This window comes from Mustelus asterias, unplaced genomic scaffold, assembly GCF_964213995.1.
Source record: "Mustelus asterias unplaced genomic scaffold, sMusAst1.hap1.1 HAP1_SCAFFOLD_47, whole genome shotgun sequence".
Classification (NCBI taxonomy): domain Eukaryota; kingdom Metazoa; phylum Chordata; class Chondrichthyes; order Carcharhiniformes; family Triakidae; genus Mustelus; species Mustelus asterias.
In genome coordinates this window covers 786,652-806,066 of record NW_027590122.1, presented here as the reverse complement: position 1 = coordinate 806,066, position 19,415 = coordinate 786,652, and the positions used below count along the sequence as shown (strand labels likewise).

General features: G+C 43.7%; 1 protein-coding gene and 2 non-coding genes across 3 annotated transcripts in view; 2 read left to right on the top strand and 1 right to left on the bottom strand.

Moving 5' to 3' along the window:
- Nucleotides 1-19,415, top strand: part of LOC144483171 (uncharacterized) — a gene marked incomplete at its 5' end in the record, with an annotated part of 182,667 nt that overhangs the window by 41,633 nt on the left and 121,619 nt on the right. The window lies entirely within an intron of this gene.
- Nucleotides 10,497-10,586, bottom strand: trnap-agg (transfer RNA proline (anticodon AGG)). The gene is given in 2 exon segments: nt 10,497-10,532; nt 10,551-10,586. It is a non-coding gene; the product is annotated as a tRNA-Pro (tRNA).
- On the top strand, nt 16,707-16,779 carry trnav-cac (transfer RNA valine (anticodon CAC)). Its single transcript has one exon. It is a non-coding gene; the product is annotated as a tRNA-Val (tRNA).

Below are 19,415 nucleotides of genomic sequence, written 5' to 3'. Positions count from 1 at the left end.
CCATTCCTCTAGTTCAGTTACAGTTTCACTTGTGACTGTCTTTGTGAGGACGCAATACAATTAGACATGTTTCAGATGATCTTGATCATGTTTCAGCTTGATCTTGATCAATTGGGCCAATGGGCTGATGAATGGCAGATGAAGTTTAATTCAGATATTTGCCAGCTGATGCATTTTAGTTGATCGAACCAGGGCACGACTTACTCAGTTAATGGTAGGGCGTTGGGGAGAGTTATAGAACAAAGAGATCAAGGGGTACATGTTCATAGCTCCATGAAAGTGGAGTCAGAGGTGGACAGAGTGGTGAAGAAGGCATTTGGCATGCTTGGTTTCTTTGGTCAGAACGTTGAATGCAGGAGTTTGGACGTCTTGTTGAATTTGTACAAGACATTGGTAAGGCCACACTTGGAATACTGTGCACAGTTCTGGTTACCCTATTATAGAACGGATATTATTAAACTAGAAATAGTGCTGATAAGATTTACTAGGATGCAACCGGAACTTGATGGTTTGAGTTATAAGGAGAGGCTGGATAGACTGGGATTTTTTTCTCTGGAACGTAGGAGGCTTAGGGGTGACCTTATAGCAGTCTACAAAATACTGAGGGGCATAGATCATTTCCCCAAAGGTAGGGGAGTCCAAAACTAGACGGCATAGGTTTAAAGTGAGAGGGGATAAATACAAAAGGGTCGAGAGGGGTATTTCTTTCACACAGAGGGTGGTGAGTGTCTGGAACAAGCTGGCCGAGGTAGTAGAAGAGGAGAGAACAATTTTGTCTTTCAAAAAGCATTCAGACAGTTACATGGGTAAGATGGGTATTGGGGGATATGGGCCAAACGTGGGCAATTGGGACTAGCTTAGGAGTTAAAAAAAGGGGTGCCATGGACAAGTTGGGCCGAAGTGCCTGTTTTCATGCTGTAAACCTCTACGACTCTCTGTGACTCTTTGATTCTATGGCGATTAACATGTTATTCTGCATCTATAAACCCATTAATTTCTGTTGTAGACTGAACGAGTTGAGAATGTGTACAAACAATACAAACAATTCTTTCCTGCCACTGCGTTCTAAAATACAGCATTTCTGATTTTCCTAAAGCACTTGAGGCTGAGGTGACACCAGTATAATATGGATGCCACATCACGATTCGGATAATCTTTCGCAACGAAATGAAAACATGCAGACGTTGCTCAAGCTTAGCAAAAAATTTCGAATAGTGTTCCTGCCTAGTTTCAAACCGCGTGGGAGGCGAACGTGACAACCACTATACTCCAGATACTTGGCGACTGATAATCAATAAATGTCTTTCTATTTGCCTCATTCAGTGAATTCATAATGATTAGAGAGTATGAGGATGCAGTAGTAAATAGGAAACGGATAAATGAAGTCAGCAGCACCCATTGAAGGTCACTTGTGCTCTCTGCTGTTGCATTGGTTGGAAATAGATATTGCTCATCTGATGTAAGGAGAGATGGACTTAGGGGCGTAGGATTCACAGAATAATAGGGGGTGAAATGGACAGGAAAAAAATGACAATAACAAGTCAGTGAGAGAGTCAGGGGGAGATACAATGAGAGAAGCAGGTAGACAAAGGGAGAAGCAAGGATTGAGACGGCAGAAGAAATTCAAGGAAGGTATAAAATCAACAATATAAAGTACAATTTGATATGGGAAAGGTTTATCCTGAAATATCATTTAAATTGAATTGTGATTGTGGAGCATAAGACCACTGGTTCATTTAAATAAATTTAAATTTGGGGCACAGATCAGTGAAGTTGACTAATGTTACAGAGTCCAAAACAAATATAGTGGTCTCCTAACAAGTAGTGCAGATTACAAGGATGTTTGCGGGTTTCTGAATTGGTGACTTATGATGAGAATAATGAAAGTCCTCATTCCCCAGTGCCATGCGATTTATTGATTGATTAGCTGCAGTGGTCATGAAAACGTGATGAATGAGCTCCCTCTGTTGGCGGTGAGTATTAAATGGCCTTCTTTCAGGCGATTCAATGTATTCATTATATTTTCAAAATATGTTTCTGCCAAATCTTTCCTGATTTGTATTATTGTTATTGTGATGTAACCTGTAGATTGTAGGACTAGTGTGAAGTTGAATGCGAATTGTATTCGACACAGATAGCTTTGAAATGTGCTGGTGTGTACAATGACGGTGGGTTCAATGTCTCTAATGTTTTGGGAACTCTCCCCAATTAACAAATAAAGCTTTTATTCCCAACCGCGGTCGCAGACAATGGAAACATTCCCACTACCAGGACATTGAATGTGTCGCAGCTTGAGGTATTTCCATTCACTGTCTCCCAGCTCACCACCGACTGGTGCAGCAAGACCACAAAAGTGGCATGATTGTCTTTTGGAAGAATGAGTCGAGTATGGTTCTGTGCTGGATCTGCCTGACAGACTGGATTCTGCAGTTTGTTTTCTCCATTGCTGCTGGAAACAGTTAGGTGCCAGTTTCATCTGAGGTTAACTTGGTTTCCTCTGTGTGTGTTTGAGCGGCTGAAAACTCACTTAACATCTGGCCATGAGCCTAAGCAATCCACAATCGTCACGGGCTCATCTATCCAGTGTAAGCAGGTTTTTGCTTGAAGGTGGGCCTTCTTTCTATCATTGTGCGTCTGAACGTGCAGCAATAAGCGGCAGCATCAGTTAGGCTCAGATCGAATATATTTAAACTGATTAATTTGTTCGAGGCCTGGAGATCCACATAGAACCGACTTTTATAAACATCTTCATATTCATAACCACCAGGATCTTTCCGCACTATAAACATGGGACGCGTGTCTGGATATTGTTGGGACCAGGACAGCCTATAGTCGCTCTCAGTGGTTTGATAGCTACAGGTTAAATTCACGATTTCGCCTTCTCTCTTAACATCTGATGAGAGCGGCTGGGTGACAGAATCTCCATGTCTCAGATCTGGAAATAACAAAACAGAAAATGGTCAGACGTGCGTATGATAAAAGTTTGGTCTGGAGCCATGCTTGGGAAATGTAAGAAACGGTGGAATGTATTTTGCACATAATTACCTGTTAGGAATGGTCCCCACATTACCCACACACCGAGCAGCCACATTGTCGCTGTCCGCTCTGTGTGTTTGAATTTATTGGGTCCAATCCCCGTCTTCAATAATCAGCTTCCTGTTTCCGGATGTTCTCAGCTCCTTCCCTTCTGTCCCCCGTGGTGCTGTGTGACACCCAGGTGGTGAGATAACAGACAGTAAACAGACTGTGAGGTGGATTACAATCACTATTCTGACAGAGAACCTCTGGATTTAAAGATTGATTTGGGGAATAATATAGAAAAATGGACTATTGGAACATGGGGAGGGCAGTAGGCCATTCTGTCCTTCGATTCTGTTTCGTCATTCAGTTAGATCAGGGCTGTTCAGCCTGAACGCCACATCTCAGCGCTATCTGCATAGCCCTTAATTCCAAAGGGCTCCATAAAGCTATTCATTTTTTTGAGCATGCTCAATTAATGACATTCCACAAAAAACGCTTATTTTCTTACTGTGACCCGGAAGGCAAGGAAGGCAAAATAGTTCTGTGGTTTCGAGTCCAGACGACGCTTTATCAAAGCTTTGACAAAGGGTCATCTGGACTCGAAACGTCATCTCTTTTCTCTCCTTACAGATGCTGCCATAACGGCTGAGATTTTCCAGCATTTTCTCTTTTGGTTTCAGATTCCAGCATCCGCAGTAATTTGCTTTTATTTAAATATCTCTGTCCTTGTTTTTCCTCAATCCGTGCATGAGCCTTATTATCAGGACAGTTTCAGCCGCGATTCCACTGATTCTCTTTTTCTGTATGTGAGACATGGGTGCCACTGGTTGGCCAGCATTTATTGCCCATCATTAGCTGAGAGTCAACTACATTGCTGTGGCTCTGGAGTCACATGTCAGCCAGACCGGGTAAAGACGGCAGATTTCCTTCTCTAAAGCAAAGTGAACCAGTTGGTTTTTTCCGACAACCGACAGTGGCACCATGGTTATCAATAGATTCTTAATTGCAGATATTGCTTACATTGAACCAGGTCCGCACAACATCAGCTTAGTTTCTGGATTAATAGCCGAGAGATAATACCAATAGGCCATCGCCTCCTCTGTTGTGAATATCAGCAATACCGAATATGTATAGAAGCACCACAGATTGAATCATGCTCTATTTAGAGCCCAATATTATTACCATTCTCTGCTCCGTTCACCCTGTCACTCTGCGGCAGTGTTTTATTTTAAATACCAGGCTCCCTCTGGTTTCTGTCACAATGTGTGTCACTCCGCAGTGATACGCCGCGCTGTCCGAATTTCACACATGGTAAAATTCCCCTCGCTTTTCGACCTCTCGATATATGAAGAAAGTCGAGTGCCCACTCCCTCTGCACTGGAAATATCTCCCTGATATCTCCCTGACTTTCTCCGTTCTTTTTGGTGAGAGCCTTCTCTCGGTGCTGGCGGTACAATTGAATGTAATATGCACCAGCTGCTGAGAAGTTGAACCTTTTGGTCACCGAGTCCCATTCAAACTTCATCGCTGTAGCTGGCTTCTCTGATACGGAGTCTGCTGCAGTGACACCGGCAGATATTTAGAAATATTGAAAGTTAAGATGTTATTGTCATTTTACTGTAACTCATAACATCAGAACACGAATCACATTATCATCAGCATCAAAGCGGAATTAAATTACTGTCGACATCGCTTGTAAGAAGAAGCTTATGTCCCTTGCAGACTTACCAGTCAAGAGAGCTGAAACTGTGAAAAATGAATACAAAATGAGACCCGACATGTTTGCAGCGAGTTTATTGCGGAATTAAACAGAATGGGTTCAATCTGTAATTGTTTGTGTGAAGATATTTACATATATATCCGGTCTCTCCAGCCATTGGTTAATTACCAAAAAAGTCAACTGGTGACGACCAGTCATCTCCCTGGTTCTCCAATTCATCCAATCAGCTCACAGACCCTTTGTTCTCCAGTTTATTACGTCAGAGCAGGGCCAGCGAATCAATTAAGTTGTTTTCCCCACAGCGGGACCGAAACGAGAATTCACCGCAATGTTGGCTTTTTAGCCGAGACAGCTTCTGAGGTGGTGGCAATGAGGGGCAATGGTTAATGTTGTCCTTGTAACAATGACTGTAACAGTCTGAATATTTTGCATATTCTTTTTTCACGTTATATGAAATTGATAATATACACAACTAAGTACCAATGTTCCAAAATACCCTCTTTGATTTTGGTATGCCTCGCATTGAACATCAGCGGGGTTCTTATCAAACATCACAGCAGTGTGTGGGGGCGGGGACCGGGGAAGGGATGTGCTTCCACAGGTTGATCTTCCAGATTCAATGTCATCTACCTGCCTCAGAATGTTCCTGGAGACCCATCCTCTTTCTCAGGAGGTCCATGTCCAGCCGCAGAATTACTATTACCTAAATTGACAGCATCCAACACTCTCGTAGGCAATGAGTTCCAGGTCCTGAGCACTCGCTGTGGAAAAATGTTGCTTCCAAATCTTCTTCGCCCCCGTCTTGCCCAATATCTTAAAATTTGCCCCTCCCCCTCGAAATTGCCCTAATCTAGTCCACCTCGATTACATCTCCCCTCAATCTCCTTCGTTTCAATGGACAACAATCCGAGCGTCATAAACCAGTAAAACTTTTCTGAAAATAATTAGCGAAGATAAATTTCTTCATAGAAGCAGGCTGGATTTGGTCAATATTTCTCTGAATTGGTCTAAAATTAGTGGAAATACATTTTGCATCGGAACTAACATGGAGTTGGTGAACTGTTGTTAATATATCACAACGAGCTATGAGGCGAACGTGGAACCTTCGGATCTGTAGCCAGAAGCGTTATCCATTGCGCCACTGGCCCATAGTAACACAGGATGCAGCATTGTTTACATATCGGTGCGAGGCTTCAAAATCGGGGAGACACATGGTCAAAACATATTCGTTTTAGTGAGGAAATGTTGCATAATTAATGTTTTCTATACTCACTTACAGTCATTCTACTTTGCCTTGAAGTGAGTTAACCTGCTGTGTTGGAATTCGAAACCTGAGTGCCCAAAGGTTCAGCCTGCTTCTCTGCGTTATCGGTCCAGTGCCAACAACAGGACTCGAAACCGTAACCCTCCCCCCAATGAATCTACTATTGAACATTACCTGAACATAGTATCTTACAATCATATGACATCGGCTCTTATTTGAGCCTCGAAATACATTCAGGAAAATACAGAAGTGCTAAAAATTCACGACAAACTGAGCAGGAAAGAAGGCACACCTATTTTGACTCAGCACACATTTTATCAGTTCGTTCAGTGGCTGAAAGAGCAGGTCAGAGGCTGGGAATCTTGTGGGAGTATCTCACCTCCTCACCCCCAAAAACCAGTCCACGATCTACGTGGCATAAGTCAGGAGTGCGATAGAATATTCCCCACTTGTCTGCACGATGCAGGAATTCCCCAAAGGCACCTGAGACAGCATCTTCCAAACCCAAGACCGCTTGCACCTGGCAGCAGCCCCCCCCCCACCCCTCCCCCACCCCCCCACCCCCCCCCATCCCCCCCCGCCCCCGCCCCCGCCCCCGCCCCCTCCTCCCCCCCACCCCCCATCCCCCCCGCCCCCTCCTCCCCCCCCACCCCCCATCCCCCCCGCCCCCGCCCCCGCCCCCTCCTCCCCCCCACCCCCCATCCCCCCCGCCCCCTCCTCCCCCCCCACCCCCCATCCCCCCCGCCCCCTCCGCCCCCCCCCCCATCCAACGCCACACCGACAACACCACCTCAAGTCCTTCAGCATTCTGATTTGGAAATATATAGCCGTTCCTTCACTGTCATTGGGACAAACTCCTGGAATTCCCTCCCTAACAGCACTGTGGGTGTACCTGTACGTGGACTGCAATGTTTCAAGAAGGGAGCTCACCACCACATTCTCAAGCCTAAATACTGATGGGCAGTACATGTTGATCTAGCCTGCGACACCCACATGAACAAAAATAATCAACCAGCCAGCTCCCTGAACCCGCAATCATGGGGTCAGCTGAAGAGGTGAATGGGGATAAAATGAATGTTACATTGCCAAACCAGTTGAACATATCTTTATTTTCGAGCGAGTGTGTTGTGCTGATAGATTCCCCACAGTTTGTGCTCAGGTTCTCAAACCAAACCCCATGTGAACCAATCCCGCCATCTGCAATGCCAAGAAATAAACAAAATCAGCAGCTCATATAATCTCTGTGGGAGATCTGTGGTTAGTTCTGCTGGGTCACAATGCCAGAGACCTGGTTTTGATTTCTGGATTAGTCACTGTGTATGTGGATGGAGATTTGCAGCTTTTTAAAGCTGCAGCAGTAGCTCACCTATAGTCCCAGTGATCTTTTGGGGGGGAAAAGCGGCCTTCTGAACCATTGGGTGTTCGAGTCCCAGCTTATTTTAACACTTAGGTGTCCAACACTGACAAATGCATTTCCTGCCAACTAATCAACTCATACTGGCTATTTCTGGGCAGATAGGTTTTGGGTGGCACAGTGGTTAGCACTGCTGCCTCAAAATGCCAGGGTCCGAGGTTCAATTCTGGCATCGGGTCACTGTCTGTGTGGAGTTTGCACATTGTTCCCGTATCTGCATGGGTTTCCTACAGGTGTTCCGGTTTCCTCCCATTGTCCAAAGCTGTGCGGCTAAGGTTGATTGGCCGTGTTAAATTGGCCCTAGTGTCAGGGGGATTAGCAGGGTAAATGCATGGGGTTACGTGAGTTGGGCCTGGATGGGATTGTGGTCAGTACAGACTTGATGGGCCGAATTGGCCTCCTTCTGTACTGTAGGGACTCTATGATTCCAATGGAACCTTATAACGTTCTGACCGGATGAAACAGGGTGGATTCGGAAGAATGTTCTCGTCAGTGGGGAGTCCAGAACTAGGGATTATAGTTTGAGGATAAGGGCTAAGGTGATGAGAATTCCTTCAGCCAGAGAGTGGTGAATCTGCAGAGTTCACTTCCACAGAAAGTAGTTGAGGCCAAACCCTGTGATTGCAAGAGAAGTTTAACATAGCTCTTGTGGCTAAATGGCGAATCAGGAGATTGAATTTGATTATCAGGCATGACAACAATAAATGGTAGATGGTGTTCCAATGACCTATTTCTGTTTTCGATGTTTTGATGTAAATGGGACAGGACGAAACAGTAGGGCTAGTCTCGGATTTCAACTCGGGATCTCGGTGGTTAAGGCATACCAAAGTGAGAATTATACCCCTACACCAAGGAACGTATAAGCAGCCACTTATTGAAATAAAAGATGTTCTCATGGCCATTCAAAGTCGATCTGATAACTGCAGCGAAGGCGGAAGATGCTGCAGGAACTTAGGAATTCAGGCAGAATTTGTGGACAGGGAAACAAAGCTAATCTTTTACGTCCATGGCCTTTCATTACAACAGGGAAAGGTGAAAAATGTGGGAATTTGAAACGATTGAAACATAGAAACATAGAAAGCCTACAGTGCAGAAAGAGGCCATTTGGCCCATCGAGTCTGCACCGACCACAATCCCACCCAGGCCCTACCCCCATATCTCCACATATTTACCCGCTAATCCCCCTAACCTACGCATCTCAGGACACTAAGGGGCAATTTTAGCATGGCCAATCAACCTCACCCCCACATCTTTGGACCCAGGAGGGAGGAAATGTAACAACAGGAATAGTCTGAAAGTCAGGAGAAATGAAATGATTTGATTTGGTTTTATTTATTATTGTCACATGTATTAGTATACAGTGAAAAGCATTTTTTCTTGCGCGCTATACAGACAAAGCGTACCGTTCATAGAGAAGGAAACGGGAGAGTGCAGAATGTGGTGTTACAGTCATTGTCAGCGTGTAGAGAAAGATCAACTTAATGCAAGTTCAGTCCATTCAAACGTCTGATGGCAACAGGGAAAAAGCTGTTCTTGAGTCAGTTGGTACGTGACCTCAGACTTCTGTATCTTTCTCCCGAAGGAAGGAGGTGGAAGAGAAAATGTCCGGGGTGCGTGGGGTCCTTAATTATGCTGGCTGCTTTGCCGAGACAGCAGGAGGCGTAGACAGAGTCAATGGATGGGAGGCTGGTTTGAGTGATGGATTGGGCTACATTCACGACCTTTTGTAGTTTCTTGCGGTCTTGGGCAGAGCAGGAGCCATACCAAGCTGTGATACAACGAGAAAGATTATTTTCTATGGTGCATCTGTAAAACTGACATGCCAAATTTCCTAAGTCTTCTGAGAAAGTAGAGGCGTCGGTGGGCTTTCTTTCCCCCATAGTGTCGGCATGGGGGGCAAGGACAGGTTGTTGGTGATCTGGACACCGAAAAACCTGAAGCTCTCGGTCCTTTCTACTTCGTCCCCTTTGATGGAGACAGGGGCACATTCTCCTCTACGCTTTCTGAAGTCAATGACAATCTCCTTCGTTTTGTTGACATTGAGGGAGGGATGAGAGAAATGATCAATGAGAAAATACTTTGCGGTTCACAGGCCTCAGAGTGAGGTACGCATTAAATCAGAAAATGATTAGACCACAGAATGAGGCCATGCGAAGGAATGGCAATATAACTCCAAGTCTGGATGGTGAGTGGATTGGAGGAGAACTTGCAGGTGGTGATGTTCCCGTGTGTCTACTACCCTTGTCCTTCTGGAAGGAAGTGGTTGTGGGTTCCGAAGGTGCAGTCTAAGGATCTTTGGTGAATTGCTGCTGTGTATCTTTTAGATAAACATCGCTGCTCCTGAGCGTCGGTTGTGTTGGGATTGAGTGCTTGTGGATGTGGTGCCAATCAAGTGGGCTGATTTGTCCTGGATGATGTCAAGCTTCTTGAGTGTTGTTGGAGCAGCACCCATCCAGGCAACTCGAGAACATTCCATCTCACTCCTGACTTGTGCCTTGTAGATGGTGGACAGGCACTGGGGAGGCAAGAGGTGAGTTATCCGCCGCAGTATTACTGGCTTCTGACCTGCTCTTGTGACCACTGTTTATGTGGCGAGTCCAATTGAGTTTCTGGTCAATGGTAACCGCAAGGATGTTGACAGTGGGGGATTCAGTGATGGAAAAACTATTGACTGTCAAGAGGCGGTGGTTAGATTTTCTCTTATTGGTGATGGACATTGTCTGGCATTTGTGTGGAGCGAATGTTACTTGCCACTTGTCAGCCTAAAACATAAAGTCTAATATAGTGCAGCATACTGAGGACTTTCGAAATCTGAGATAAAAACAGAAAATACTGGGTTTTGTCAGTATTTCTGGCACTGTCTGTAGAGTGAGAATCTGAACTAGTGTTTCCCGTCCAGATGTCACATGGAAGGCGCGGACAGCCATCATGTGGGTGTGGGTGCCCGAGTGGGCTCTTTCCGTGCTGTAAAACTCGGTGCCTCTTTGAGGAGCCAGTCAGCAGAAAGCCATCCCGCCTTTTGCACCTGAAACAAATCACAATATCTGACTTGGTCACAAAGAAGCAGATACCCTCATGGGCTCGTCCGGGATTTGAACCCGGGACCTCTCGCACGTTAATGGACTGCGGTACCCTAAGCGAGAATCATACCCCTAGACCAACGAGCCTGCATGTCAGCCAGTAGCAAAATAAAAATTGTTTAGCTTTCTACAAAGCAGTTCTGACACCTCGAGTGAAAGACGAAATTGTTTCAATAACTCACCGCATCAGCATTTGTGGACTTTAAGCTGCAGCAAAATGTCCGTCCAATATCGTTACCTCGACTGTTTGCAACTGGGGGCTTTTGTTTATAAAGTACACATGTTACAGTCAATAATTTTAACCCAGCGACTTCAACATGTGACAACTCTGAGTCTGCCTTTGATATTTGATCACTTTTGAAAGGTGTTGTCTGTCTGACAGTTAAAAGATCTGGAACATTTAAAGTACAGATTGATGACATTGTTCACCTGGGAGATCTGCGGGTTTGTGTCAATGGGATCGGGGAACGATTGGACCTGATCTGATAGAAATATGAGTAAACATATGTCAAATTTCCCAACAGTGACAATCAGTAACCTCAGTGAGGGAAAACACTCAGACGGGGCTGTATTGTCACGTTCACTATGAGTAAATTTTCTCTGATGTTTAACCCCATGTGTTGTCCTGACAATGAATCATTGATTATCGACCTGTGCCAGATTTTGTATGAGGCCCGCGGGAGCCTCATTCACTGTGGCTCTCAGTGCACAGTAATACACGGTGCTGTCTGTCACCTTCAAATCTTTCATGGGCAAGTGAAAAGAACTTTGTTTCAGGTTGAGATTCCCGTTGAAGTGTTCAAAACTTGGAGCCGTGTCGGTAAATTAGCGGCTCTGAGCAATTAATGAGGAGCTCGGTGTGTATACTGGCGATACCAGAACAGGTAATGTTGTATAGTTGAACTGGGTACCGAGTAAATGCAGGATATTGCTGAATCTTCACCCTCTGCTGCTTGAACTCCTTGTTTTGACTGGGACACTGAGTCACCGTTACTCATGTCTGAAAATAGACAACAGACCCGCAGCGGGTTAGAAGGAGTAACAACAATGGAATAATCCCCTCGAGATGGAAATGGGGAATGAATCTGGTGACTGGCGGATTTCACGCAGAAGTTCAAAATGACAGACCTGTAATCAGGACAATAACCAGAGTGAGACAAAGTTTCACCCCCATGGTTCGAGTCTGAACACCAGGAACAGAGCGACTGATCACTGTCTGCATCAGATCTGCAATTAGAGAAGTTGAAACAGTCAGGGGGGTGTTATGAGGTTGAAGGTGACTCCATCTCTCCGCCCATTTTTACATCTTCAAACAGACGCCTCCTTTCGAAGGGGATCGTGATCTTTCATAAGTGATCAGAGAGCGCCCTCCCGTGGACAGCACGGCCGCATATTGGAAACAGGTACACACACGGCAACCTGCAAAGACTGACACATATAGAGATCATAGAATCATAGAACCCCTACAGAACAGAAGGAGGCCATTCGGCCCAGCGACTCTGTACCGACCACAATTCCACCGAGGCCCTATTCCCGTAACCGCACACATAATCTCCCTGACACGAGGGGTCAATTTATCATGGCCAATCCACCTAATCCGCACATCTTTGGACTGTTGGAGGAAACCACAGCATCCGAGGAAACCCAGCAGACATGCGGAGAACAGATACACACACGGCCCCGTGGAAAGACCAACACGAATAAGGATATATAACCATATAGATATATGCCCAGGCAGTGACATCAATTCTAACGTCTCTCTTTATAAATCCAGAATTATTCTGCAGATTTCTGACACCTATTAGTTTGCGTTGCTAACCATGATAATGCATGAATAACTCCACCTCCGTGTTCACTGGAAGCCTCTGATACTGCACAGAATCAACACAGAGGCAAGTAAACTAAGTGATAGATTCCCAAACCGATCGATTCAAACATAGATTCATAGAGGTTTACAAATGGAAACAGGCCCTTCGGCCCAAATTGTCCATGCCGCCCTGTTTTATAAACCCCTAAGCTGATCCGAATTGCCCGCATTTGGCCCATATCCCTCTATATCCATCGTACCCATGTAACTGTCAAAATGCTTTTTAAAAGATAAAATTGTACCCGCCTCTACTACTCCCTCTGGCAGCTTGTTCCACGAGACACACGGACAATCACTAAGAAAGATAACCAAGCAGATTAGCACAGCCATTGACACACAAAAGAGAAATGAACTCATTGGCAACGTAAAAAGCGTGCGAGCTCCAGAGTAAACTTCCTGAACTGGAATTCCCTGGTGTGGTGTAAGTGCGGCAATATCGTGTTAGATATTCATTGCGATGGAACACGACATTTTAACAACAGGAGCAGCCAGAAATCTATTTCTCATCAATGCTGATCATTGATTGACAAATCGACGTGGACCCTTTTGCAGAATAAGCAATAATGGATGTATTTATTTTTACCGCCAAACATATTCTGGATGTGTCCGTGTCCAAAACATATTTACTGGTGTCACAACCAGGCTTACATTAATACTGCAATTAATAATTCAAGTTACTGTGAAAATCCTCTCGTCGCCACATTCCGCCGCCTGTTCGTGTATACTAAGGAGGAATTTCAATTGAACCCGGGTCCCTAGCGTTGTGAAACAGCAGTGCTAACCACCGTGCCACTGTGTTGCCCTATGTGAAGTCCGTGTGAATAAGACAGATTCTCCATCGATTCTCGAGGTTCTCGGATTGGATGTTCAGGACACAGGAGGACAACACAAGAAGACTACTTCAGGTGTAGGTGATTTATTCTCGTCGGTTATATTCCACACCCTGTGGAAGGCTGTGGAGTAAATGTAGTTATATTAGATATAATTCAGAAATAATGAGGAGATGCTTCATCAGATTTAAATTCGTTTTCTAAAATCGATATGAAATCAATTGCATAAATAAATATATGTTTACATTGAAAACTATATCGGGAAGCTAAATCCAATACTTCCTGCCATTGGGTAAGGGAAAGGTTGTTAAAGCAAATTGTACATGGATTCCGCAGAAACTCCTTCTTCAAATGGGGTTTTTTCAATGACTTAAAAGGGAGAAACATCAACTTCATGGAACGAGAGGAGGAAATTGAAATTGGAACAAAGAACAGTTCAGCACAGGAGCAGGCCCATCGACCCACCAATCCCGCAACGACATATTCATTGTTTAGCTCCTCATAAAATAATTCGCAAAGATCTGATGGATTGATGGGCCTCTCATCGTTCTGTGACATTGTTAACCATTTTCAATCATTCTTAGATTAATGTGTCTACAGCATTCCCAATGAATGTTGCAACATTTCAAGACAGTCCCATTGGGCTACGGAGCAGCCAACAGTTTCTGTGGTGTAGTGCTAATTGCATTTGCCTCACGCACGCAAGGGCCCACGTTCGAAATCGAGCAGAAGCATTAATGACATTTTTTCATTAAGGTTGAGGGAAGTCTGTATAATTTCAGATTGTAGCCGAACATTATCCGAAACTCGATGTTACAGCCATGTTATATTTGCGCTCACCTCTGCCTCAAAAGCTTTCAGCAAAATCAGAAATCTTGTATTTTCATGACGCAATGAGAGGAAATGTTCCTATTTTAAAACCGTGCACATATTAGCAATATTTTCAGTCCACGCCAGAATTTAATAGGTTTATGGATGCAGACTAACATACTTCATCACCAACTGAAACATGTCTAATAGCATTGTGTGCTCAAAAATACAGATACAAGTGATACTGTAACTGAACTAGAGAAAATGGAGCACATTTCCCCGAAGCATCATTTTAAAGTTGTTCTTCATAATAACGAAATAGGGAAAACCTCTCAGACAGAAGAGGAAATCGAGAATCAAAGCGCACCGTCTGGATCTCCTATAGATGAACGAGATTTAGGCGCCAGAATGTTTCTCACACAGAATAAAGAGGGATCAAGTATAACTAACAGGTCATTCTTGAATCTCTTCCCTTTAAAGATATTTGATTTGGTTTAAAAGCTGATCATGATCAATCTCAAAAAAACACTATTGGATGTGTATTACGCGTGACTCGATTTATTTTGTTGGTCAGTAATGTTTGCAATTCAATGTTGTAAATTTCAGCCATATTCAATTCGCAATGAGGACATCTGTGTTAAATAAATGGATTGATAGTAAATGTTGATTTCCGAACTAATACTGGATATAACTGGTTGAAGTCAATCGATAGGATATGAGAATGATGCACCAATAATTGAGCAGAAATGATTGCTCCCTTAGACATTTGTACGATGGACGCTTTTAAATTTTGAAATTCGAGACAAGTTGAGACATCACGCTGAAAGTAACAGTTGTCTTCTTGCACTGGGGTGCATGGACTCTCTGTCCAACCATTCGAACCTGCAGCAATAGAGCGGGGTTGAACAATGCAGTCAGACCGACTGCATATTCCAGAGATATTACATTCAGAATTTGGACATAAATATTAAATAAGTGTTTTGATATTAAAAATTGAATGAAGATCCAAGGTGGATGGGGCATGCTAAATTGCCCCTTGGTTAGATAGATTAGCCATGGGAAAGGAGTAGCGTTGTGGGGGAAACGGTGGAAATGGCCTGGTTACGATACTCTGGCGTCGCTGCTAATTCGTTGGGCCGATTGGCCTTTTCGGCACTGATTCTATGATTCTGAAACAAATACTGAGTATAATTGATTGAAATTATTCGCAGGAAGATAAGAATGAAGCATTAATGATTGAGCACAAATCAATGCTTCCTTAGACATTTGCCGGACGAATTCTTTTTAAGTTTGAAGAACAAGATAAGTTGCGATATCAGGTTGAAAGTAAGGGATGTGTTCTTGTATTAAGTGACATGGGCCCTCAGTCATACCATTCAAACCTGCAGCAACATAGTGGAGTTAAACATTGTAGTCAGGCCCATTGAGGCCCCAATGCTATCACGTGTTTCTGCAGTGGAGGGGTTATCCCGTTCGCCTAAAACACGAAAAGTCCCCGGTCCGAAACAGGGAAGAGCATTCGTTAAGCTTTCTCATGTAAGATGAGGGGAATCCTGTATGATTTCAGTTCGTTGCTGAACATTATCCGAATCTCGATATTACAGCAATATTAACTTTGCTCTGACCTCAATCTCAAATGATTTCTGTGAATAATAAATGCTGATTATTTTGACGCACTGACAGGAAAGAAACGTCTCTATTTTGACAACATGCACATCGTATCATCTTGTTCAGTGTACAACAGAATTCAATGGGTTTATAGGTGCAAACTAAAATAGCGAATCATCATCTGAAAAATGTCTAATAGGAGGGTGTGCTCGAAAAAACAGACACAAGTGATACTCTAAGTGAACGAGAGGAAATGGCGCACATTTCCCAGAAGAATCTGTTTTTAAAATCATGCTTCATAACATGGAAATCGGAAAAAAAACGCTCAGACAGATGAGGAAATGGAGACTCAGTGCGGATCAACTAGACTTTCCTTTAGATGGCCGGAATTTATGCGCCTGAATATTTCACACTTATAATAAAAAAGGCTCAAGTATACCGAACAGATAATTCTTCAATCTCTTCCATTTAATTATAGTTGACTTTGTTTAAAAGCTGATGATGGCCAATCTCAAAGAAACACCACGGGATCTGTATTACCCAGTGACTCGACTCTTTTCGTTGGCCAGTTATGTTTGCAATTCAGTGATATTCAATTTCAGAGATATTCAATTCATAATGAAGACATATGTGTTCAACAATGTATTGATATTAAATATTGAAACAAATACTGAGTACAATTGTAAAATGAGCTTTGACAAAATATCATCTGGATTCGAAACGTCAGCTCTTTTCTCTCCTTACAGATGCTGCCAGACCTTATGAGACTTTCCAGCATTTTCTCCCTTGGTTTCAGGTTCCATCAGCCGCAGGAATTTGCTTTTATTAATGAGCACAATTGGTTGAGATTATTCGAAGGAAGATGAAAATAATGCACTAATGAATGAGTGGAATTCATTGTTTCCTTAGATATTTGACAGGCGATCGCTTTAAAATTTTGAAGTTCAAGATAAGTTGAGCAATCATATTGACAGTAACGGTTATCTTCCTGAAACAAGGGACATGGCCTCTCAGTCGAACCATTTGAAACTGCAGCAACACAGCGCAGTTGAACATTGCAGAGAGGCGGATTTGCTATCATTGCTGTCACCTGCTTCTGTAGTGTAGTGGTTATCACATTCACCTCACACGTGAAAGGTTCCCAGTTCAAAACCGGGCAGAAACGTCCATTAAGCTTTCTAATTTAGGGTGAGGAAATCTGTATGATTTCAGAATAAAGGACAAAAAAAATTACAGCATACGAACCAGCCCTCCACGCCTGCACCGACCATGCTGCCAGACTTAATTAAAGCACCCTACCCTGCCGGGGGTCGTACCCCTCTTTTCCCATTCTATTCATGTACTTGTCAGGACGCCCCTTAAAAGTCACTCGCGCATCCGCTTCCACTACCTCTCCAGGCACCCACTACTCTCTACGTAAACAATCTGCCTCGTACATCTCCTTCAAACCTTGTCCTACGCACCTTAAACAGATATCCCCGAGTAATTGACTCTTCCGTCCTGGGAAAAAGCTTGTGACTATCCACTCTGTCCATGCCTTTCACAATCTTGTAGACTTCGATCAGGTCTCCCCTCAACCTCCGTCGCTCCAGTGAGAACAAACCAAGTTTGTCCAATCTCTCCTCGTAGCAAATACTCTCCATACCAGGCAACATCCTGGTAAATCTTTTCTTTACCCTCTCCAAAGCCTCCACATCCTTCTGGTAGTGTGGCGACCAAATTTAAATATTATATTCCAAGTGCGGCCTAACTAAGGTTCTATAAAGTTGCAACATGACTTGCCAATTTTTAAACTCAATGCCCCGGCCGATAAAGGCAAGCATGCCGTATGCCTTCTTGACTACCTTCTCCACCTGCATTGCCACTTTCAGTGACCTGTGTACCTGTACACCCAGATCCCTTTGCCTATCAATACTCTTAAGGGTTCTGCCATTTACTGTATATTTCCTATCTGTATTAGATCTTCGTTGCTGAACATTATCCGCATCTTGATGTTGCAGCCATATGATCTTTGCTCTGACCTCGGACTCAAATGATTTCTGTAAAATAAAAATAAGATAGCTTTTTGGCGAACTGACAGGAAAGAAACCTTTCGATTTTGACACTGTGCGCATATTCGCATCACGTTCAGTCTACAACAGAATTTAAAGAGTTTATAGGTGCAGATTAACGTAGCTAATCACCATCTGGAACTTTTCGAATGGTAGTATGTGCTCTAGGGGACTGACACAAGTGATACGGTAAGTGAAGTATAGGAAATGGCGCACATTTCCCAGAAGAATCTTTTTTTAAATCGTTCTTCAAAACAAAGAAATAGGAAAAAAAAAACACTCAGACAAATGAGGAAATCGAGACTCAGTGCGGATCTACTGAACTTTCATTTAAATGGCCGGAATTTATGCGCCTGAATATTTCACACCCAAAAAGGAAAAAAACTCAAGTGTCAATAACAGATAATTCTTCAATCTCGTCTATTTAAATGTAGTTCACCTTGTTTAAATGTAGTTCGCTATGGTCAATCTCATAATTGTGATCTGTATTACCCGGTGACTCGATTCCTGTTGGTCAGTTATATTTGCAATTCTATGATATACAATTTCAGAGATATTCAATTCATAATGAAGACATATGTGTTAAATAATGCATTGAGACTAAATATTGAAACAAATACTGAGTACAATTGTACAATGAACGTTGTTAAAGTGTCATCTGGACTCGAAACGTTAGCTCCTTTCTCTTCTTACAGGTGCTGTCAGACGTTGTGAGATTTTCCAGCATTTTTTCGTTTGGTTTCCGATTCCAGTATCCGCAGTAATTTGCTTTTATTGCTGAGTACAATTGGTTGAGATTATTCGAAGGAAGATGAGAATAAAGAACAAAGAACAATACAGCACAGGAACAGGCCCTTCGGCCCTCCAAGCCCGTGCCGCTCCCTGGTCGAAACTAGACCACTCTTTTGTATCCCTCCATTCCCACTCCGTTCATGTGGCTATCTAGATAAGTCTTAAACGTTCCCAGTGTGTCCGCCTCCACCACCTTGCCTGGCAGCGCATTCCAGGCCCCCACCGCCCTCTGTGTAAAATATGTCCTTCTGATATCTGTGTTAAACCTCCCCCCGTTCACCTTGAACCCATGACCCCTCGTGAACGTCACCACCGACCTGGGGAAAAGCTTCCCACCGTTCATCCTATCTATGCCTTTCATAATTTTATACACCTCTATTAAGTCTCCCCTCATCCTCCGTCCTTCCAGGGAGAACAACCCCAGTTTACCCAATCTCTCTTCATAACTAAGCCCCTCCATACCAGACAACATCCAGGTCAACCTCCTCCGTACTCTCTCCAAAGCCTCCACGCCCTTCTAGTAGTGTGGCGACCAGAACTGGACGCAGTATTCCAAATGCGGCCGAACCAACGTTCTATACATCTGCAACATCAGACCCCAACCTTATACTCTATGCCCCGTCCTATAAAGGCAAGCATGCCATATGCCTTATTCACTACCTTCTCCACCTGTGACGTCACCTTCAAGGATCTGTGGACTTGCGCACCCAGGTCCCTCTGCGTATCTATACCCTTTATGGTTCTGCCATTTATCGTATAGCTATAGAATGATGCATTAATGAAAGGCTAGAAATCATTGTTCCCTTCGATATTTGCCAGAAGAACGCTTTTAAATTTTGATGTTCAAGATAAGTTGAGCAATCAGATTGAAAGCAACGGTTATCTTCCTGAATTAAGAAGCATGGGCTCTCAGTCTGACCATTGGAACCTGCAGCTGTTGAATATTGCGGACAGTCCG